Source organism: Pteropus alecto, unplaced genomic scaffold (genome assembly GCF_000325575.1).
Source record: "Pteropus alecto unplaced genomic scaffold, ASM32557v1 scaffold195, whole genome shotgun sequence".
Taxonomy (NCBI): Eukaryota; Metazoa; Chordata; class Mammalia; order Chiroptera; family Pteropodidae; genus Pteropus; species Pteropus alecto.
In genome coordinates, this window is record NW_006438073.1 from 2,430,867 (window position 1) to 2,454,995 (window position 24,129).

The following is a 24,129-nucleotide window of genomic DNA, read 5'->3' on the forward strand; positions in this document are numbered from 1 at the left end:
AGGGAAGGAAGGAAGGAAGGAAGGAAGGAAGGAAGGAAGGAAGAAAGAAAGAAAGAAAGAAAGAAAGAAAGAAAGAAAGAAAGAAAGAAAGAAAGAAAGAAAGAGAAAGAAAGAGAAAGAGAGTAAATAAACATCTACAAACTGACTAAAACAGCTCAGGGAAAGTTCTGGACTACAACAAAGAAGCAGCAGAAGCCCTGCAAAAACTGAGGGTGGCCACATAGAAGAGCATAGGAAGTATTTCACCTGCATCTGCCCAAGTGTCAGTTCAGAACAGCTTGTGCCAAAAGGGACCCCGTCAGAGAAACCTCACCCCACAGGGAAAAGGAGACTAGGAGCACCCCAGCAATCTCACCACCATGGACGTTTGCAGTCCTTGCACCAAGGACCTTCATGGTCTTCACCAACACTGAATCCAGCTGATGGAGCTGTCCGGAGTTCCCACTGCTGTGTCCCTTCCCCAGGGCTAGAGCTGTCACCGGAGGCCTGCCCCCAGAGGTCCCAGTCATTGCTGTGCCCCACTCTCTGATATTGGGAAGCCTCGCCATCTCCGGGACTGGATCTGCCACTGCCCTGTGCCCTGACCTCTGGATCCCAGCGTGAGGCTTTAATGAGCCATCATTAGGGACTTGCTGTTGCTATTGCTCTGTGACCCTGGGGCCAGCTTTGGAACACTGACCTACCATCTTCGGGGTGTGCTGCCACTGCACCCCGCCCCCTGAGCCCAAGCCGCCACTGCACTCTCATCCCAAAGGCCATGCTGCTAATGCATCCCCCTCCATTTGGGCCTGAGTCACTGCAGCAAGCCCCTGAGATTCAGTTCTACAGAAGATCTACAAGCACCTGCACCTCAGACACCAGTGCCACTGCCACAGCAAGGACACCCGTGCCCATGACCCAGGCACCATGGTAGATGCATGTGTACCTGACTCTAGTACCCTGGCTCTGCTGCTGCTCTGAATATGAGCATGGAACTAAGAGGGATCCCCTCAGCTAGAACTTTTTCCCACAGGCAAAAAAGGAGAACTGGAAGACCCCATAAGCCTTCACCTCCAAGGACCACAATAGCCCTAGCCACCACTGCCACCCTCGGGAACCCCACAGTCTTGGCTACAGAAGACCTCCTACAGTCTTTACCAATGTTTACCTCAGCCGATGGAGCTGAATGAAGACTATGCCACTATGCCTTCCCAAAAACCAGAGATGCTACACCCCATCCAGTTGGTGCCCTACAGCCATCTTCAGGTAAAAGTCTTTCCTACCAAGCCAGTTTAAAAAGGCTGGAAGCGGTGACTGCTCCCTCACATGCACTAACGTTAGCACAAATGCATTATAAACACATAAAAAGCAAAGAAACAGACACTACCAAAAGAACACAATGATTTTCCAGTAACTGGCCCCAAAGAAAGGGAGATCTCTGACGTATTAGAAAAAGAATTCAAAACAATTATTTTAAGGAAGTTCAGAGAGATCCAAGGAAACACAGATAGACAACTCAGTGAACTAAGGAAACAATGTGGAACCAAAATGAGATGTTCAACAAAAAGATAGAAACAGAAACTCTAGAGCTGAAGAATACAATGAATGAAAAGGAAAATTCAATAGAGAGATTTAACAACAGACTTAATCAAGCAGAAGAAAGAATCTGCTTGAAAACAGAACTCTTGATATGATCCAGGGAAGAAAAAAGAGAAGAGAATAAAAAAGAATGAAGGAAGCCTACATGAATTATAGAACGCCACCAAGGGAGGCACTATTCACATTACGAGAGTCCCAGAAGGAGAAGAGAGAAAGAGACAGAAAACTTACTTTAAAAAATAATGGCTGAAACTTCCCAAATCTGAGGAGAGATATGACCATCGAAGTACATGAAGCTCAAAATTCCCCAGATTCAACACAAAGGATCATCACCTAGATACATTATAATCAAACCCTCTAAAATCAAAGAAAGAATTTTGAAAGCAGCCAGAGGGGGAAAAAAAGGAAAAAAAAGAAAAAAAAAGTCTCATACAGTATAAGAAGACATCCCAAATAACCTGTAGTAACACATAGAATGCAGGCCAGGAAAGAGTAAGATGCTAAGTTCGAAGTGCTCAAAGAAAAAAACCACTAAGTAAGAATACTTTACCCAGCAAAGTTATCTTTCAGAAATGAAGGCGAGATACTGTACCAGACAAACAAAAGCTGAAGGAATTAATCGCCACTAGACCTGAATTACAAGAAATGCTAAACTGAAATGAAAAGATGTAATTAGTAACATGAAAACATATGAAAGTATAAAATTCACTGGTAAAAGTAGATATACAGTCAAATTCAAAATATTCCAATACTACAATGGTAGTGTATAAATCACTTTGAACTCTAGCATATAGGTTAAAAGACAAGTGTTAAAAATAAGTATAGCAACAATATTTTGCTATTAAACATATAATATAAAAGATGTATATTATGATATAAACATAAAATTGGGGGCAAGTAATTGTGTAAAACTTTATTGTGCAATTAAAGCTAAATTGTTTTCAGTTTAAAATAGGCTGCTATAAAAGTAAGATGCATTGTAAAAGCTTCATGGTAATCACAAAGCAAAATCTATAATAGATATGCAAATGATAAAGAGAAAAGATTTGAAACATACCACTACAAAAATAATCATCAATTCACCAAAAAAGATAATAAGAGAGAAAGAAAGCAACAAAGGAACCACAAATTAATCAAAAGGTAATTAATAAAATGGTGATAGTAAGTCCCTCCTTATCAGTAATTACTCTCTAAATGTAAATGGTTTAAATTATCCAAATAAAAGACATAGAGTGACTGAATGGATAAAAAAAAATAAGACTCGACAATATGCTTCCTTGCAAGAGACGTAAGCTTTAAGGACACTTATAGGCTGGAAGTGAAAGCATGGAGAGAGATCTTCCATGCACATAGAAACCAGAAGAGATGGGTAGCTCTACTTATACCAGACAAAATACATTTTAAGACAAAAGCTGTAACAAGAGACAAAGAAGATCATTACATAATAATAAAGGGGTCAATTCATCAAGAGGACATAAAAATTATAAATATATATTCACCAAATATCAGAGTACCTAAATATATTAAACAATTATTAACAGATCTGAAGGCAGAAATAGGCAGCAATGCAATAACAATAATGATTTTAATGTCCCACTCACAACAATGAATAAATCATCCAGACAGAAAATCAATAAGGAAATAATGGATTTGAACTACACTTTAGACCAATATATCTAACAGACATATATAAAACATTTCATCCAACAGCGGCAAAATATATATTCTCTTCAAGGGCACACAGAACATTTTCCAGAATAGATCATATGTCAGGTCACAAAACAAGTCTTTAAAATATTAAGAAGAATAAAATTATATCAACTATCTTTTTTGATTACAAAGGTATAAAACTAGAAATCAATAAGGGGAGGAAAGCAGGAAACACATGAATATGAAGAAATTAAACAACACACTTCTGAATAACATATGGGTCAAAGAAGAAATCAAAAGGAACATCAAAAATTATCTTGGGTCAAACAAAAATGGATATACAACTCACCAAAACTTATAAATGCAGCAAAAGCTGTCTTAAGAGGGAAATTTATAGCAATTAACACCTACATTAACAAAAAAGAAAGATCTCAAATAAACAACCTAACATTATACCTCAAAGAACTAGATAAAAAAGAACTAGATCTAAAGTTACCAGAGGAAGAAAACAATAAAGATTAGAGCAAATATAAATAAAATAGAGACTAGAAAGACAACAGAAAAGTTGGTTCTTTGAAAAGATAAACAAAATTAACAAGGCTCTATCTAGACTAAGAAAAGAATAAAAATGACTCAAATTAATAAAATTATAGGCAAAAGAGAGATAATACAACTAATACCACAGAAATACAGAGAATCATAAGACTACTATGAACAATTATATACTAACAAATTAGATATCTTAGAAGAAATAGATAATTTCCAGAAACATACCATTTACCAATACTGAATCATATCTATATATTCTATGTAATATAATATATATAAGTAACTAGCAAACTACCTGAAAAAAATTAAGAAAGCAATCTCATTTACAATATCATCCAACAATAAAATATTTAGGAATAAATTTAACCAAGAAGATAAAAGACCTGTACACTGAAAACTATCACACTGATGAAAAATTGAAGGCACAAATAAATGGAAATATATATTCTTAGATTGGAATAATTAATATTATGGAAAGTTTATGGTATACAAGTGACCTAAAGATTGAATGTAATCCCTGTTAAAATTCCAATGAAATTTTCACAAAAATAGAAAAACATTACTTAAAATTTGTATGGAACTACAAAGACCCTACACAGCAAAGTAAATGAGAAAGAAGAGCAAAACTGAAGGCATCACAATTCCTGATTTCGAACTAAATTACAAAGCTATAATAATCAAAAGAGAATAGCACTGGCCTAAAAACAAACGGGTAGACCAATGGCACAAAATCAAGCCCAGAAGTAAATCTACTCATATACAATCAACTAATTTTTCAAAAAGGCACCAAGAACAAACAATGGGGAAAGGATAGTCCTTTCGATAAATGGCATTGGGAAAACTGGCTATCTACATGCAAAATAATGAAACTGGACCCTTATCTCATACCATTCACAAAAATTAACTCGAGTGGATTAAACACTTAAATTAAGGTCTGAAACCATTCAACCCCTAGAAGAGGACACAGGCAGAAACTCCTTGACACTAGTCTTGGCAAAGATTTCTTTGATAAGATACTGAAGGCACAGAGGACAAAAAGATAAAGTAAAAAAGGGAGACTACATCGAACTTAAGAGCTCCTGCACAGCAAAGGAAACAATCAATCAATTGAATAGGCAACCTACGGAATGAGAGAAAATCTATGCAAACCATATATCTGATAAGGAGTTAATATCCAAAATATGTAAAGAACTCATACAACTCAGTAGCACAAAAAAAAAAAATCCAATTTAAAAATGGGCAAAGTGTCTTAACAGACATTTTTCCAAAGAAGACATACAAATTGCTAATAGGTACATGAAAAGGTGTTTGACATCGCTAGTTACTAGGGAAATGAAAACCAAAATCATAATCACCTCACACCTGTTAAGATGGCTATTATCAAAAAAGATAACAAATATTGGTAAGGAGATGGAGAAAAGGGAACCTTTATACACTGTTGGCTGACATATAAATTGATATAGCCATTATGGCAAACGGTATGGAGGTTTTTCAAAAAATTCAAAATAGAACTACAATATGCTCCAGCAATCCCATTTCTGGGTATATATTCAAAGGAAATGAAATCAGTATCTCAACGAGATATCTGCAGTTCTCACATATATGCAGCATTATTCACAATAGCCAAGATATGGAAACAACCTATATGTCTTCGATGGATGAATGGATTAAGAAAATGTGATACATACATACATACATACAATGTACATTAAAAAAAGAAATCCTACCATTTGCAACCACGTGGATAAACCTTGGTGACATTATTCTACGTGAAATAAGCCAGACTGGGGCGGTGGGGGCGTGGAATGGTGGTTGCCAGGGCCTGGGAGGAGGGAGAAATTGGGAGACTGTAGTCAGAGAGTACAAACTTTCAGTCTGAAGAGGAATAAATTATGAGGGTGTAAGGTACAGTGTGGTGACTACAGCTAATAATACAGCATTGTGTACTTGCAAGTTGCTGAGTGTGCATCTCAAGCATTCACAACGCACAAAAAGGAAAAAAAACAGTTAACTGGGTGAGGTGATGAATGTGTTAATTATCTTGATCTCGGTAATGATTCCACAGTGTATGTGCATCATGCTTTACACTTTAAATGTATACAGTTACATTTGTCAATTATCCCTCAATAAAGTTGAAAAAGTTAAAAATAAAATTGCAAATCTTGCTCCCAACCCTCACTTCATTCCCCGTTGTGTTTTTCTCATAGTCCTTTATCACCAGCTAATTATGGATGCTAACATTATATTACATAAGGCATATAACATATTATATATTATATTTACTTATCATGTTTACAGCCTTAAATCTCACCCCAGGAAGAAACTGCATGAAGACAGGGATTTTGTCTGTCTTGTTCACTGTCGTATTTCCTGTGCTTAGAACAGTGTCTGACACGTAGGAGATACTCGAGGCATGTTTATTAAATGGATGAACAAATAAATGAATGAGTACACTTAGAGAGATGAGTCAGTGTCCAGGGTTCACCCAAACCCTGTCAGATCTGAGTTTTTGTTGGAGATAAGGAGACTTGAGTCAAAGAACATGGGGTAGAACCAAAGTTATGATAAAAACTTTTAATCCTTGACTAGAGAGTGTGACTTTATTCTGCCACCCACCAGTTGAGGGAGTGAAGAATATTAATGTGTACTTTCTGCCTCCATCTGTGAGGTAGACGATGTGGGTGGGAAGTAAAAGAAAGAAGGCAGGGACTAACGCAGAATCTACTCTAAGAAAAACGCTTAAACATTTGCAAGCATAATGTTTGCCGGATGCTTTAGTTGAGAGAGAGTGAGAGATGGTCATGTGAATGTTATGGTTTGCTGGATAAAATGTGGTCTCAAAACATGAGTCAGAGTCCCCTAGAAAGTCTGGAATTTCTAATTAAGTTTCCTCGGTGCGATAGAAAAACATGATCTCATCTCTCCCCATAAGCAGCGATGTTTTCCAGGGTAACAAGCCTCAAAATTTCTCTTAAAAGGATTTTACTGGATGAAAAAAAAAAAAAAAGCAAGTGTTCCTCTACATGTCCCTGCCTAATGTTATCATTATTGCTTGGTTATAATCCTTGAACAACCTCCTCCATTCATGACTTGTTGACATCATTTTTGCTTGCAAAAATATTTCTTAAAGTCAGAGAGTCCAGAAGCCAAGCCCTCTGCATAATTACAATTTTTATTACAACTGAAATGATGTGGGTGATACCAGTTCATCCCTTGGGATTTCATATCCCAGTGAGCAAATCCATACCTAGAACTGGCTTTTGATCTATAGTCTATAGGAGACCAGCCAAAGTTTAAATATGGCATAGAAGCTTCGATACAGCTGAGGCTCAAAGACAGAAATGAAGTATTGGGCTGGTAGTTATAGGAAAGAAAAGAATTTTGGATTTAGGGGTGTTTGTGTGTAATGTAAAGTTTAACTGGGCTACTTTCTACCAAAAATATAAAGGGCTGTCAGTTAAATTGTATCGATTCAACAAAAAAATCAAAAATAAAAATAAGCTATGAAGTATGTGTGTGTTACTTAAGAAGCATATGTGTAAGATTGTAGAAGCTGACGCCCGTGATGGAGGTGGGTAGAAAAAAGCTGGTCGTAATTAAACTATTGAAGTCCTGACAGTTCAGGAAAATTGAAACTAAAGGAATCTAAAAAGAACTAAAAAGAAAGCCTCAGGAGTAGAGAAAGAACATAAGCGATTCCTGCAGGGCAAGAGTAAATCTGTAGAGACTTGCACTCAGGGGAAGGGCCTCCAGAGCCTCATGCAGGTCCAGGGGTGATGAGCCTGGTCACGTGGCCTCAGGGCTGTGAGACAGGTGGTGCAGGTGAGACTGAAGATGAAGCCAGGCCCCCTTCAGGGAAAGATCCTGTTTTTCCAGAATTGGGTTTGGAAGTGAATGAATTAGTGATAGGGCATTCATTCATTTATTCATTCACTCTGTAATCACCGAGCATCCACGGCAGACTATTAATTTGGTAGTCCCCAATGAGCCACTCCCCTCGTCTTTGCGTCATCCTCCCATATTGATTCTAGGCTTAGCCTTGTACCTGGCTTGGGCCAAGCTGACATGAGAATTATGACATAAGCAGAAGCTCCACGGGGCTTGTCCTTGGTGCTGTCTCTTGGGAGTCCTGATCTGCCATGTGAGAAGTCTACCTATCCTGGTGGAGAGGTCACATAGAGGAGGAGAGTTTCTGAGGCTACACAGACAGAACTGAGGAGCCCATTGAGAGGGAGAGGACCCAGATGCAAGACCACACTCGACTATACTCACTGCGACGTGAGCATGTGAGTGGAGAAGACATCTCGGACATTCTAGCCTCTGTGGACGTAAGAAGAGCACAGACAAGACTTTGGGGTTCTTGGGAGAGTAAGAGTGACATAAATGGTTATAATCAGAGGACAGTCTCCAAAGATGGCCCCAAAATTCCTGCCCTTGCTGTACACACGTGCCCTTCCTCGCGTCAGGAGATAAGAGTTTATTTTCCCTCCCCTGCACGTGCCACAGCTCTGTGACTGCTAAGGCCGATAGATTGCTATTGCTTTCTATCAAGCCAACTGGTAGACAGCAGCATAAGTGACATTCTGGGGCCTCTAAGCCCAGGTTTTAAAGCAGCTTCTCCTTCCTTCTTAAAATTCTTACTCCTGGGCACTTCTTCACAGAACCCCATTTCCACAGTCGAAAATCTCAAGCCACACAAATTGGACCCCTAGAAGAGAACTGTGGAAATAGGGCCAAAAGCCACATCTCGGCTCCCAGCTGACAGCCATCATCAACTGCCAGCCCTGTAAGTGAGTCATCCCAGAAGCTCCAGCCTGAACAGCCCTCAGATGAGTACAGCTCCTGCCAACAACATGAGATGTAGAAGCACCGCCCAGCTGAGCTCAGTCAACCCAGAGAACTGTGATAGATAATATTTGGTGTTATTTTAAGCAACTAGATTGTGGGGTGGTTTGTTACACGGCTTTGTGTTTCCAAAACCATGACAGATATTAATGTTTGGGATTCGGGAATGAGAATTTTGAATTCCTGGGAATTCTGGCAAATTCCTGAAATATGAAATTATTTTTTAATATTTCCAACATTCTTCATAATCTTTACTCATTATTATGGGTAGTTTTAAAGTTTTAATAAATCAGAAATATTAAATTTAGTAGTATTTTCAAAGAGTTATAGCCTGTAGAGAATATTCAAACACTGGAAAATGTCAGCAAACATTATTGGGTAGTATTCAAATAAATGTAACATTTAAATCTCCTAGCAAGCACTAACAGAATCATGTGTCTAAATAACCAATTTAAGGGCTTATTTTGCTTCCGAAGCATGTTATTTCTCGAAGCACCACTCATAAGATTTGTATAAAATATACTATGCATATAAACTTATTCATATTTATTTTATTTTCAGGAAGGATTCACCAATAGAAGCAGACAGAGCCACAAACCCACACTTATAATATGACAACGGCTAAAGCAAGGATGACTGATTAGATTGTGATCGATTCTCTTATCTGTCCCTGTCCCAGGTCCCATAGGTGTTGACCTTTATATTTGACTTCGAGTATCAATGTTTTCTGTTCTTGCTTTCTACCTGACATCAGGGGATTCCTTAGAACCAGTAACAGTCTCTGTGTTGTGTTGTGCTAATTCTAACAAAAATATATTATTTTCTCCAATTTTCCCAAATCGTGATTGATTTTTCTCAGGATTCATGATTCAGAAAAACATGGGAATTTCCTAAGAAATGCCAGGATAAAATTCCCACGTGGAAACACTAGCAGAAACAGGTAACAAGTCCACAGTCAGCCTGAGTTTAGAAAACAAACATTGCTACAGTCACAGAGCTGACATCCAAATAAGGAAAACAAATACGAAACAATGGAGCAGAGACATAGCTACGTGACCACAAACCACCACGCCTCCTGCAGCCCCGTCACCGCCATCGCCCAGGTGGGGATGGGAAGCTGCCAAATGAGAGAAGGGGGTGGATTCTACGTAGGTGATCCTGGAGCGAAGCCCACAGATCTTTGTACCACTGGGGTAGTGACTACAAAGTCACCCAGAAGACGCAACGACATGAACTCAGTGAAGAAGACATTTTGGTTTGGGAACTGTTCTCAGAGGGCCACTCACCATGAAGAGGGCCGACTGGCGGCCGCCCCACACCAACTGGAGCCAGTGTTCGCAGGCTGCCGAGTCTTCCTACGAGGTGGTGGATCTACTCGGCAAAGAACTACAGTGAATCTCTTTTTTTTCCAATGTCGGTATATTCCCTCACAATTTACACCTTTTTCTTCAGGCCCATTACTTTTTTCTTTAGGGCTATCATGCACTATCACCATCAATCACATTTCCTGCAATTTGTGATCATTTCTCATAAATCCTCAATAAATATCTCTGTTGATGCTAGTAACTAGCCTAGAAGAAATGACAGCGTTCCTCACGCAGACTCCTACCAGGCATGTTACAGCTTCCTTAGAGATGCTACTTCACCAAGTTAGTCTCAAAGAGGCGATTCGTTCCTCCGCTTGGATGCCTCCTGAGTTAATGACCCACCTGACGGTAAAGATGGCACTTCCGTAACCCGACCCCTGAGGGCTTGAGAAGGTTCTGTCATGTGAACTCTTCTAGGCATTTGCTGTGAGTTTAATTATGTCTGACTATAAAATGTGATAAGAAAACGACCTAGTTAATTTAAGAGTTCCATCAGTTTACACTTGCTCGCCACTCATAAAAACCCCCTTACGCCCCAGGCAATTTCCCACGGGTGGAACACAGATTTAACGGTAACCAGAGCAGGACATAAGGCCATGGGACAACCCATCCCAGCCAGCTTCCATCAACTGTTACTAAGCCTTCCCTTCCCCTCATAAAACGCTGCATGATAACTCATGACCAACCACCACTTAGGACTAATTTTGGGGTCTCCGAAATGTAAGTTGAATCGACGTGAGGAGAATGAGCTAGAGGAAGAGAAGGAAAGGGACAAAGAGAATTAAGGTGATCAATTTATTTTTCAGCAGTGGAGTCTGACTCAATTAACATTTGCATGTTTTCAGAAGCTAGAACGACTGTGAAATCCTCTCAGAGATCTGACATAGCTAATGACAATACTTTGGGTTTATATGACGAATTGCTTTCCAACGACACCACGTAACTCACAGCTGATCCTCGTAACATCTCAGCATGGGAGAGGAAGGGGAAAGAGAAGCACGTTGGTAACTAAGGAGCTTGCCCGAGGACACAGGCGGCAGCATCAGAGATCTGGCCTCCAGCTCACATTGTGTGATCTTCAGTGCCAGGCTCAATCCTCCCAGCACATAGCTCCCAAAAATGAAAGTGGTTCAGAATAATGAATGGATTCACTCCTTCAGTTAATTCCAAATAATCACATGGCCTTAGCGCTTGGGAAGTCTCCTTCCCTGCCTCCCCTGGCCCTGCCTCAGAACATGAACTCTGATCAGAGGCTAACCTAAGAATGAACTTGGAGACTACAGGGGAGTCAGTTTATTTGGAATTTGACCAGATGAATTTCGATCTCAATTAGACATCTTGAAACACCCATAACCCATAAAATGTTATACGGGTTATTTGATTCTCACACCTCATAACTTGAATGGAATGAATTTTGATCACCTAACTCCTCCTGGTGAAAGGCTATGGAGGGTGGGCAAAGGGGTTGTCAGTGCATTTGGCATGAATGCTTCTCAGGGAAAGCCCTGCAGAGCCCGGGCCCAAACCTTGAGGTGTAAGCACATCTGGGAGACTTGTCCACACAACATCTTGACAGGGTCAGAAGGGAAACAGCGTGCCTAAGCCTAGTCTAGCCCGTCCATCTCCTGGGACATCATAGACTAATCGAAGTCATGTGCAAAAGTCATGTGCGTGAAGAGGGAGTATGGCCACGCTTTGTAACTCCTTGAAAACTCCTTCTTCAGTTCAACCAAGCCAATCTATTAACTGTTTCTCCACCAAATACCACAAGATGCCTCAGGGCAAGCCATGTCACATACAGTCCCCTTCCCAGGACCAACTACATAATTGATAGGACCCATGAGAAAACTAAAATGTGGGGCCCCTTGCTCAAAAATTAAGAATTCAACATGGCAACAGCAGGGCAGCAAACCAAGCCTGGGGCCCATCTAAATGAGAGCCCTGTGTGACTGCTAGGTCACCTGCCATGAAGCCAGCCCTGCTGCCTCCTCCCCCGTTAGAATAAGAATGTGCCCCATAGCAGGTTCCGTGGGATAAGTCCAATCTCCACTCAAGCAGAGTAAACGGAGAGATACGTTGCTCTGTGTATATATGTATTTTCTTGCCAAAGAGATGATAAAATCCTCTTTTAAAATAACCTTTTTGATCCCTCAGTAGTACCTAGCACATTGCTTTCTATATAGTAGGTACCTATGAAATTATTGTTTTCTAAATAAAACTTCAAAACACTCATGAACTAGACTCTGCCTCAATAGGGTTTCTGCGCTTGGCTCTATCTACTGCAGATGACAATACCATTCCTGTCCCACGACCTGGGTCATGCAGGAACGCTCCAGGAAAGGATCGGGTGTCGGGGGGCGGGAGGGGATGTCACAAAGTATGTCTGCACCTAGACTCTGTTGATTAGGACTGCAGAAAGGACAGTCCCTGCCAGGAAGCCAGACATGCAACCTTGTTTGAACCTGGACTCCAGGGCGGTAGCAGCGAGAGACAGGAATGGGTCAGCGAACTGCCAGTATGGCCCCTCAGAGGCCGGCCGCAATGCCCTGGGGTTTGGGGAGGTATGCCTACAAAGCGATTCACTTTTACAGCCCATGTTCATTCTTACTGTCATGGGCTCTGACTTTCCCATTGAACTTCGTGGCCAGGTCTCATCAGGGTGTACGTTTGTATGCTGGTGTCAATCATTTCTTTTTTGCGTCCCTCGCCGCCTGCGGCCCACAGTGTGGAGGTGATTCTTGCTCCCTGCTCTATTGATGTTGGTTATTTTTATATTATTTTTCTCTCGTTCTTTGATACCTATCAAGTTCTCAAATCCACAATGAGCAGGGGTTATCCAAAAATCAAAGCACAGAGTTGGTGTAGTTGGAAGGATACTGATGGAAGCTGATGCGATTTACTTCAAAGAGATTTGCCACCATCCATCATTCTGGGAATAACAACCACGTTCTTGCATCCTTTGTAGAAAGACAGCCAAATGCTTTGCAAACACTGATTCATTCATCCTCCACCATGAGTGAGTTCCACTTTATTTATGCCTCTGTTGGCCTCTAAGGAAAACAATTAGGCACCTCATTTTTCTGAAGGCCACCTCTCTGCCATTTTCCATCATCCGATATGTAAATGAGAGCCAGGAAGTCTCTGAATGGCCAAAATAGATGCCCCAAAACCCTTACGATCTGTTCACAGACAAAGCCCTCCCTAGGTTGCTAATTATTCTTATTTTAACTACCATTCTGACAAGTTTGGGTACCTAGCTTCACGGCCAACAAAAGATGAAGGGCAATAATGGCAGGAAGAAGAGAAGACAGGCAGGCAGAGTGACAGCTGAAATGCATAACGAATCCGAGTCCTGAGAGCAGGGGACAGTTTCCAACCTTAGATCCCAGAATCTCGTGTACAACCACCCTCCAGACACCCTGTGCTCCCCGCATCTGGACAGCGGACTTCCCCATCCACCCACCTTTGCACGTGCTGGGCTCAGTACTCAGGATGCCTTTCCTAGAGTGTCTGGTCATTAACCACCTACTCATCCTTCAAGACCTGACCCATATGGCACCTCCTATGTGAGACCTTCCCTTTACATATTTACCCACCTGCACCACTGAATTAAATGTAGACCTTGATGTGTGTGTCTACTTCCCAGCCCAAAGTCAGCACTTCCTGATGGCAGAGATCATTTTGAATATATCTTCAAATCTACAGTGCCTCAAACATAGTAATCACTCAATAAATTTTGCTCAGAGAAAGAAGAGATTACCTATGGAAAGTAGAAAGAGTGATAAAGGATAGCAAACAAGAGTCCCTGGAATTATCACCTTGAAGTTCAACCATTAGATTGAATGACAACCACGGTGACAGTAAATTATTTAGAAAAGGTTAAGATGTGTTTCATATCCTGTGTGTTGAAAGGCAAGTGTATAGGATATTTTTAGCAAGATTTTGGTAACTATAGAAAAGTCTTTGATTTGAAATCCCTCACCTGAGTTAATATTTAATAGGCGGGGAACTACTATCAAAATTATTTACTCAGTGTTTGAATTAAAAGGCATTGAGATTTCTAAGACAAATTTCTAAGATTTCTGACCCATTATTTCAAGCTTTCCTTATCTCTTGGCAGTGATGAAGACTGGGTAAGAAGCATTTGTCACCTCCCCAGAGGTGGACTAAGGTGCGTCCCTCGTTTAAGTGCTAGAAATTAGATGAGCTGCAGTCGAAATGGGCCCATCACAACAGGTGGCAACTGCAAATAAAAGGAAGTTTTCTGTTCCCAGGGTGAGAAGACTTTGTTCTTTTTCTATGGCATGATTTCATTTACTGTTAGCTCTATGATAGTACATGGTGCTGTCGAAATATTTATTAATAACCATAATGCCTGTCCAAACAAAGAAGCCACATATGTTCTACTTTTCGGGAGGTGAGCTGGGTGTGCAGTGCGGAGAGCACACAAACACATCTGTTCCTTCAGTCCTGCGCATTGAGCTGCACAGGACAACACATTAAAAATTCAACCCTAACCACACTGGGAAGTGACAGCATATTATAAAATAATAAGCTCAGTATCTTTAAGGGAGGTGACAAAACCTATTGTTTATTGTTTTCTGGACACCTTTTGTGTGTTCAGTAGCACCATCCCCTAAGTTAGAGATCATTTGAGTTCAGCAGTAACCAGTCTTTCAAAAAGAAATGTAAATATTGCTTCTGATGCCCACTGGAATTAAAGATTCTTTAGTTATAATGACAGACAGGAATTACCTTTTGACGACCATGTGACTTCAGCTCAGTCCCTCCGGTTCTACACTGTCATCTCTTGACCCTGATTTCCATGAACCAGAAGCTGGGGGTGGGGGGAGGGTGGGAAGTGGAGAACGCGGCCATGCGGATGCTAGGGAAGCAGCACATCTGGCGACATCCCCAGCACACCGTTCCCATCCTCAATGACTTTCAAGGTTAAAACACCCTTCTTTTCAAAGTCACAGCCATGGGCAGATTCATGGCAGCTCTGCAAAGCACACTCCAGTTCTGAAAATCTGCCCACTGCCACCACTTTAAAAGGAAGGATGGCTTTAATCTCCTGTAGATTGTCAGACCCAAAGAAAGTCATGCCAGGCTATAGCAAAGCCAACCCCGGCTGACCACATTTGTAAAGAGAAGAGTTGGACACTGGTTTAAAGCAAACAGCTGAGATGGTGAAAAGGAGAGGGGCCAGAGCATCTGAACAGGGTCAGGATGCGACCTGCATGCTCCACAGGCATTACGCGTACACCCCAAGCATCGCCCCAACGTGACCCCCAGGAGGGCCTGCACTTAGGCACCTGGGTAGCCGGTACTGACAGTGCTGGTTGAAGATATTTAAAGTGTGCTATTGTGGTGGCCATTCCCAGAGCCCTCTAAATGTAAGAAAAATAATACCTTAGTAAAGAATGACAGATACAATGTTTGAAACCTTTTCATTTTAACTATGTGACCAGGAAATCTAGAAGAAAAATAGAGAAAAGTGATCCACAAGCCTCATCTTTACACCATAGCCTGAAACAATATAGAATGAGACTATTCTAGCAAGTGTAGCTCTTATGGTCCCAAGGTGGGGAGCGATGTATAATTGTCCTTGCAACAAGGGGGTGGGATTCAAAGACATGCTCTCTAGATGCTCACTAGTGTCTTTTTTTTAGGAACTAGCTGATACTTGCTAGCAGTGGTGTCTTAAAACAATAGAATTGTAGAGGTTTTGTTTTTGTTTGTTCCACAGACTTGAAAGAAAGTTTAGAGTTCACCTAATCCAAACACCCAGCACGCAGATCGGCTCGGGGGCTGCTCTCAGAACCTCCCTCAGCCTTGGCCGATGTCAACAGGCTCCCAGCTGGGATTAGCCAATGGGAAACACTGGTTGGACGCTGGAAGGCAGGAGGAGAGGAAAGGCCAGGGCACTGCTCCTCATCTCCTACGTCAGCGGGAGGGCTCTGTGTCAGCGGGAGGGCTCTGTGTCTCCTCCGAGGCTCCCAGAGCAATGCCTCTCCCCGTGGCCCTCGCTCCATTAGAGCAGCCCACGTGGTCTGCACACAAGCCACAGCAGCCCCAGCCTCTGGGCCCTGAAATACGAGCTTCTCTCTTTGTCCCTCCAGTCCTGGGGGTGGCAGATGCTTCTTTTTCACTCTAATTTTCAGATTGCCTTGCTCGCCAATGTCAGCAATTCTTTGTATAACCCCCCTCCCCACGCCCTCACTCCCAGACTGTCTAGAAAGGTCTTTGACTCCTTGGTTCAACTTTGACCAATGTACTTAATATTTGGTCTTCTCTACAACATTTCTCTCAGGTTGCTTTCTAAGCTTTGTTTAAATGCTTTCAAAGACTTGGAATTTATCGCCTCCCAAAGCTTCCTAGTCTAACACATTGGTTTTAAAAGTCTTTGTTCTATTTCCAAAGTATGCCTCCCACTTATCTTGAGCCCCAAAGCTTCAGTGGGGCACCCTTCTTCAAGCGCCACAGCCCGCAGATGACCCCTCAGGCAAAGCCAAGGTTGGGATTGAGTTTGTGGCCAGAGGGGCAATTAGTAGGTCCTTCCTGAAAGTCCACCATTTCTGAGTTGTTTCTTAAGATTAAAACACTGACTCTTCAAGGTGTCCACTTTACAAAAACAACACATCAGCAGAGAAATGCGTGAAGCTGCTATCATTTACAAAACCATCACAGGAATGTATCTTATTTCTTTCTGTATGACTATTAATTGAGACCCAGCCCCTTTGGAAATGGAGTCTTGATAAAATAATAAGGGGTGTGAAAGCAATACTTTTGGAGCGGCCAAGGGGTGTGAGAGCAATACTTTTGGACCGGCCAAGAGTCCTGGGATGGGGGCGGCCTGGGAAACAGACCGAGGCCGGGGCTCTGAGCTGCCAAGGGGAAGCGAGGATAGTGGACAGAAAGGAACATCGGAGAAGGCAGATGGGACAGTCCCCTCCAACAAACGTTGCCCAGGGCTGGCCCTGCTCAGCCTTGCCCCTGCCTCTCTCCCAGGCTACCTCCTGGCCCTCTTGCCTCCACGTGTGGGCAGATAGAAGCTTCAGAGCCCCGCTCACCTTGACTCCAACAAAAAGAGGGAAAATGCCAATACAATCATTATTTGCATGTATATGTGCAATTCCTGCAAGTTTTTACATATTTCACTGGGAAGCACCGCAGGACATTCAAAGCACGGTTCAAGATGATACTTTATCCAGCTGCCCTCTTCCCAGAAAGCAAACAGATAATAAAATAAATCTAATCAGCATTCCTTTTCACTTAGCTGAAATTAAATTTTACTCATCATGGGTAAGTGGCTAATTACATGTTTAGTGTAAAGAAAATTCCGAGGACGTTACCTTATTTACTTTCTTCTTATGTCAATAGATGAGAGGACAGTGGCATTCAAATGTAGGTGTGAACAGCTGGCTGCTGATGCCAACTTGCCTTTTACGGCCTGAATTCAGAGCAACACAAAGCAAACAGTAGAGACACTGGAATTAAATTGCCTTCCACCCAAATCCAGGCAATCTGCCCATTGATTTACAGCAACTGCAAGTTCAGATGAAATTGCTTCCCAAATGGATTGATCCCAGGGGTCTAAAGAGTTGGAAAAAAAACAAACAAAAGCCAAAATTTCTTGAGGGATTACTCTGCACTAAGCATTTTTTATAAGATTCATCATCACAATCCCATGAGGTGAGTAATATCTCTAAACCTGTTTTTTGGTGGCAGAAACCAAAATTTAAAAAACTAAAATAAACATCATCCCCAAGGTCAATCGGCTTATCAGCAAGAGACCCAAGTCTGTCTGACATTGATAGCTCTACCTCTAACTGTGGCATAGGGGCACATCATGGCCTCCACCGTTCCTCTCTGAGTGACTTCCAGCGTTCCAAGGCCCTATGTCGGTAATGACAGATTCCCTTAAAGTAGCGGTCCCCAGCCTTTTTGGCACCAGGGACCTGTGCTCCTATGAGAATCTGATGCCTGATGATCTGAGGCGGAGCTGAAGCGGTGATGCTAGCGCTGGGGAGCGGCTGCAAATACAGATGAAGCTTCACTCACTGGCCAGTCACTCACCTCCTACGGTGTGGCCCGGTTCCTAACAGGCCATGCTTTAAAGAAAACTCTAAATGGTAAGCTGAAACACAGCACCATCATCTCTCACCTGCTCAAACTTCCTCGTTTGGCCTTGTCCCAAGAAAATGTCTGACTCCAAAGCCACCTTTTGGGTGACAGACTTCACATATGGTGGGTCGTTTCTCAGTGCTATGTCACTCTGCTAAGCTTTCCAGTCTGGGAGTCACCGTTGTGTGCACTGGCAGAGGGAACACTTTCTGCAAAGTGTTCAGGGAACTGAAGCAGACTGTACAATTCACAGGCTTGTTAATGAGAGCTGAGTGTTGAATTCCCCACGCTCTGAGCAAGACCCGGGGGTATTCTTTTTTAAGTCGGGAAAAACAGAAATGCAAATAATTCCGTACAGATAGAACTGTCCTGAATTAATAATGCTCAAATAAGCCTGTGCACAATTATTTCAGCTCCTGATCATTACTAATCGAAGCTTATGTTTATGTCATTACATTTTACTTACAACACACTCCAAATAAATGTGCTCGGTCTCTGAAAAGGGAGACCTTTGCAGTCCCTTTTTTCCTCTGAGTTTTATATACATCCGAAGTCATCGTCAATACCCTACCAGATTTTTAAATTCATTTTCTTTATAACTGTTTTAAATTTTATCTGGAGACGGAGTTAAAGAAAATCTGCTTAAACCTACAGCCCTGAAATCTGTCACTAGTAACCTCTAGACAATAAACAAACATAAACGAGTCAAATCACGCTGTCTAGGTGATGCTTGCAAATATGGAAGGAAAGTCATTTCCCTCCATTATGAAAAGTTCATCGCTAAAATTATTGCTCAGCAATAAATGTTCCCAGCAAAACATATCCCCAAATAGTCTTCCAGATTTGGCATAGAGGACAGAGGATAGGATACTTTTATTTATAGGTGACCTGGGAGATAGATGAGCTAATTTAGAGGATACTAAAGATCATAGCAAAAGTCATCAATTTTTGATCATGCCAAACCCTCCTTAGGGAACAAACAAGCTATCTAGCTAGCTCTCCCAGTGTTTCTGGAGTCCAACCAGGGACGCAGGATGAAAGATGTCCTCACGCCCCTTGAATTCAGAGGGCAAGAAAACAATAGCTGGATCCTATCCAGAATCATCTTCTTCTGAATGACTTACCCTGAGGGGAGAAGCTGGGCGGCGTGGGTACGGTTTTCGGTACCTATCCGAACTGAAACTGCAGCTTCAGAGGTTCCGCTGAGATAAATTTGATATTATGTTGCCTGAGATCACAAAAATCTGCGACAGAAGCTCGGGCAGGGGAGGGAGATGGTCTACAGATTCCGGCTTTCCTGTGAATTTCTCTTCTCACACTGCAAGGACCCTTTTCCGGTCCCCCTGGCACCTGTTTGTGCCTGTAAATTAGTATGCAAAATTTACCACACCTTCCCAAAAAAACCGAAGGCAGCCTTTTGAGTTTCCTTCATTCGTATAAATCGGTTATGATTTAATATTTAGTGAAAACATAGGTTGTCCAGCTTCCTCTTCATTTGTTTGTCCTGACCCATACGCCACCTTCTTATCCATTCCCTCCGCCCCTCCGTTTTCACTTGGGTTGTCACACGCTTCCCCTGCATCCAATTTCTCTATTTTCTCCCCTCGCTTCCTCTCTCCTTGGTTTTCTCATCCGAACAAAAAAAATGTAAGTCAGCTTATGCTTGATATTTCTTAAAACTCTCATGCCCTTTTTCACACTTCTATTGTCTAGCATTTGAACATGTTGTAAGATAAATCTGAGAAAGCCAGGATTCCATTTCCAGTGTTGCCCTTGATTTTAAATATGTCCCAGAGTGATCAAGTATCGACCGGAAGTGCACCCTCAACACGAGAATTATAGGTTCCCAAGCCCTGGGGACTGATTATGGGTTGACTTATCAAATTACAGTGATTTCTCCTATAACAATGAATATACGTTCCTAAATCTCTTCATGTTAGAGAATTTCGTGCAATAAAAATAACGAAATATCGCAGATACCAGCAGTGCCTCAATCATACCCCGTCACCCTCATCACTTACTGCGTGTGGACCGGACTCCCCATAACCCGTCCACATGGCTGTGTTCCTGTGGCTGAGGGTCTCCGGCCTCTGAAGCCCTCTTTGCCTGTCCACAGAGAGGGTTCTATATGCTGGGGAGTCACCATCTCCTGGAAGCAGCTCTAGCCAGTGTCTACCTGGACCTGGAGCAGACACACCCCACTTCCTGCCCCTCAGGTGGATGACTCAGTGCATGTTTTGCACTGGCTCTTTGTGTCTACCCAGGGGACTGAGGTCCAGCTGCCCACAGCTGTAACTGCCCTAACACACTCTTTGTTGGCCACCTTCTTGCCTCTGCCTCATTCCCTTGCTTCCCTTCCAGTACTTCCTTCACGTCTCAATTAAACTACTTGAACTTGAATTCTTGCTTTGGAGGCTTCTTCTGGAAGACCCAAAAGAAGACACAGAGCTGTGGGACAACAGGTCTGGGCCAGACACGCAAAACCTTTTCTGTTTCCTAAGCAATACACTAAAAAGAATAAAAATGAGGAGAAACAATAGCATTATTAAAATACTACCACCATTGTAAACATCGTAGGTTATTAATAAATTTTAAAAGTAATAACATTATTTGGCACATGACTTTGAGAAATAGCATGAATTTTATTTAGTGGAAGAAATAGGTGTGCGAAATGTTGTAGCTTTTCTACTATAAAGAGGTGAGAGAAAGGACATCCTAAGTTTTAGGGTGAAATGTGATACCAGAGGTGAACAGCTATGGCTCCTCATTCTATACTTCTTTATTCTAGCCAACTTAAAGCAGAAATTCGGCTCTGGGGGGGTTTCCCCCAAATTCCTCTTTTAGTGACACAAAGTGCTAGCTTGCTATATTTGGAATTAAGGCATCATCTTTAATCCGCTGCAGGTGCTTCAAACAAACCTCCTTAAAATAGCTGATAATTGCCACACACGTTAGTTCAGGAGTGAGAATTTAATATAGGGGACTGGTTGACTGGGTACTGGATGACTGAAAGGCAAAGGGGAAACATTGAGACAACTTCCGGAAACCTCTGCCATTCCCAGGGCCAGGAAAAAGAGAAGGGATGAAGCGGAGCCCAGACCTCTGGAAAGAGGTGGGGTGACCAACCACCCTGTTCCTCTGGGACACAGACTTTCTGTGCTAACACCAGGAGGGTCCCAGGGAAACTGAGATGGTTGGTCATCCTAGAAGAAGAAGTAATGCTCGGCTGGTGCTGCTGCCCAGACATGTAGAGGTGATTCCCCAGAGAGCTGGCACCCGGATCTCTGATCAGAAGGGAACTGCCAGCTGTAACTGATACCTCTGAGCTGGTAAAATGGGTCAGGTTCCGAGAGTGCAGAAAAAAACTAGAACTAATTGCTGCTCCTCCAGGTTCAAGTCTCCCTCTAGCACGTGCGTCCACAGAGCCTACCGAGGAGAAGCTGCTGCAGGGCAGAGGAGGAGTGTGTTTGCTGGGCAAAGCAGAGCATAAAAGGCGGGTCTGGAGCGGAGAGCAAGGGCTTACCAGCCGGCACAGCCAGTTCTGCGTTCAGCTCAGCTCTCATCTCCTGCATTTTGTTTTTTGTCGTTTGTTTTGTGTTTATCTTGTTCTGTTTTGATTTTTGCTAGGCTTATCTCTGATGAGGATCCTTTAGACCAGGTGTCCCGAACTCCCAGGCCATGGACTGATAGTGGTCTGTGGCCTGTTAGGAACCGGGCCGCACAACAGGTGAGCAGCAGGTTAGTGAGTGAAGCTGCATCTGTGTTCGCAGCCGCTCCCCAGCGCCAGCATCACCACCTCGGCTCCACCTCAGATCATCAGGCATTAGATTCTCACAGGAGCACCGATCCCTGGTGCCAAAAAGTTGGGGGACCACTGTTTTAGACCTGTTACCTACTCTCTCATTCTCATATCTTTTAAGGCATTTTGTTATTTTCAATTTCTCTTCACTACGTAAGGCCTTCCTTTTTTGCTCACCACTTGAATTTTTATAACTGGGACTCTTATTCATGTTTCAATTGCTATATTAAATAATTTTATCAACAAAAACATGCAAGCTCAGGAGAACAGCATGATACACACTCAGGAAAATGTGTAAGGATGAACCAGGGCGTGAGGGACGGTAAGGTGTGTGCTGTGTGTGCTGTGTTTCTCTGCAGGTTATTACAACCGCCTGCGTAGCGATTTTCACCTTCGCCTGCTGTTTCTTGGTAGTGCAAAGCTTAGTTACCTCCTGATAAAAAAGTCTCATTTGAGCAAACATGATTTTGCATTTTGGTGATTTTATTCCCCTGCGTATCCAACACAGAAGAACAACTTCATGCATTAAGATGGGCATTTTAGCAGAAGAGTTGTTATAGAAGCCAGGACCATCTCCTAGCCCTGAAGTGGAAATGACGGAACCCACCTGGAAGTTTTTAAATGTGTCTCAGCTAAAAATAGCTGTATAGTCGCCCTTCTCTCTCTCATTACCTAAAAGAGCACTAAGTCACAAATATCCCTCAGGATTTACTTGATAATGGTTTACACATCTTTATTTACTAACTCCGTGTAGCTGTGCAAGAGTCATACACCCTGGGACTGTTGGAGCTTTGTTTCCCAGGAATTTTCACAACACTAAAACCACAGATATGGCACTATCAGTAAATGGGAACAAAAACTCACCCCCCAAACAATACTGCCAGGTGCCCAGATTCCTCACCCGGGTCTGCCTCTTGTCTGCACCTGCCACCCGCCCACTGCCCCAGGTCTTTCTGAGATATCTAGTCATCAGACAAAAAGCTAGAATCCTTGATTTAGTTTTTCAAACTACTGTACTTTGAAAAGCACGATGTACCGCAATAAAGACCTTCAATGACTTTCAGCTTCAAAAAAGACCAAATTGTGTTATAATTTATCTGCAATTTTAAATTATTTCGGGGATTGTTTCATGTTTTCAGTCTCTTTCTCTACTCGCATTACACACAATTCCTGTGAGGGGCTTGCATGTGAGCTCAGCATCACGAAATAGGTCACTGGTGTGCCCGAGCCTGATTCTTTAGCCCAAAAACATTATTTCAAATGTAGGCAACCATCAACTTTTGATTATAAAGGGAAACAATTTTCAGCAGCTTCCGCCTGCTTGTGTGAGAAATATTCAAGGCGCTGCTATCCAAGGTACCCCTGTTTGTCACAGAGGGCTCAGAGGGCTGGTCTTACCAGGATTGCCATTAGGTCTAGACGTAAAATGTCATCACCGCTCAATTTGCATTTAGCTTTTTAGTTAATAATGTTTTTATTGGATGAGTACTCACTGAACGAGGAAACAAATGTATCCCTGCCTTGAAAAGCACAGAGAATCTGAAAGAACGTCATAGAAGTTTCTTTCCAACCATTCTTCCACTGTGTCCTGGTAGGGAATATCTTTCTGCTTCTTAACAAGAGGGTTTCCTTCTGGCTTTGGGTTCTTTGATCTTTACCCAGGACAGTCAAAAGCCTGCCTGGGCCGTATGCCTTTAAAGCCACTAAGCCACAATTAAAGTAAAATCCAGGCTGTGAAAGCAATTCCCCGATCACGAGACCGGCAGGTGTAGGGACCGCTCGCACCCCACAGCGGCAACCACACGTGGCCCTGGGTCGAGGGCAAATTGTTGAGGGCAGCCAGTTCTGAGTCCTTCTAGAGTTAGAGGTTCATCCCTGGACCAAATATCTCAGGCAGGCTCTAGTTTTAGTTCTTTTAAAGGTACCAAGAAATTGCAACCACCCTTAGAAATAACCAGTGGCCTAGAATCCTGGGAATGGGCTCAAATGCCTTTTGCCAGGAAATGAGCAAAAGCAGCATCAAACTGGGATGCTGACAGCAGAGCCTAACGCTCCTCCTCACTCCACCCTCCTTCTCATTCTATAGGCCAAAGTGTTGTGAGCAATATGGAGGGGAGGAAACCCCTCTTTGCCTGTGGCCATGCTGCATCCTCCACTCCCCATACAAACCACTGGTTAGGACCCACCCTCCATAACCATCAATCATACCCCACT